The sequence below is a fragment of the Meles meles genome, chromosome 3 (genome assembly GCF_922984935.1).
Source record: "Meles meles chromosome 3, mMelMel3.1 paternal haplotype, whole genome shotgun sequence".
Taxonomy (NCBI): Eukaryota; Metazoa; Chordata; class Mammalia; order Carnivora; family Mustelidae; genus Meles; species Meles meles.
The window spans coordinates 32,809,029-32,809,313 of record NC_060068.1 but is presented as its reverse complement, the minus strand read 5'-3'; positions in this window follow the sequence as shown (position 1 = coordinate 32,809,313).

The following is a 285-nucleotide window of genomic DNA, read 5'->3' as shown; positions in this document are numbered from 1 at the left end:
TTTTTCCAGGATTCAGGTCTGTGGTCTCTTATTCTGAATTCAGATTCTGCCAGGCCTGGAGCCTATACCCTGGTTAGCGTGGCCTCTCAGATGTCACTAGAAGACTTAGTCATTATGCCAAGACCACACAGAATCAAGGGCCATGGTGGCTTTCACTTTCTTTTCCCGGCAATGGCTGTATTTCTCGGAACTGAACTTTGGTATTACTTTATGTTCTTGGAAATGCAGAACTCTGCAATGTGATGGCTTCTTTTTTTACTTTTGGCGAGATTCCTGCGAGGGTGG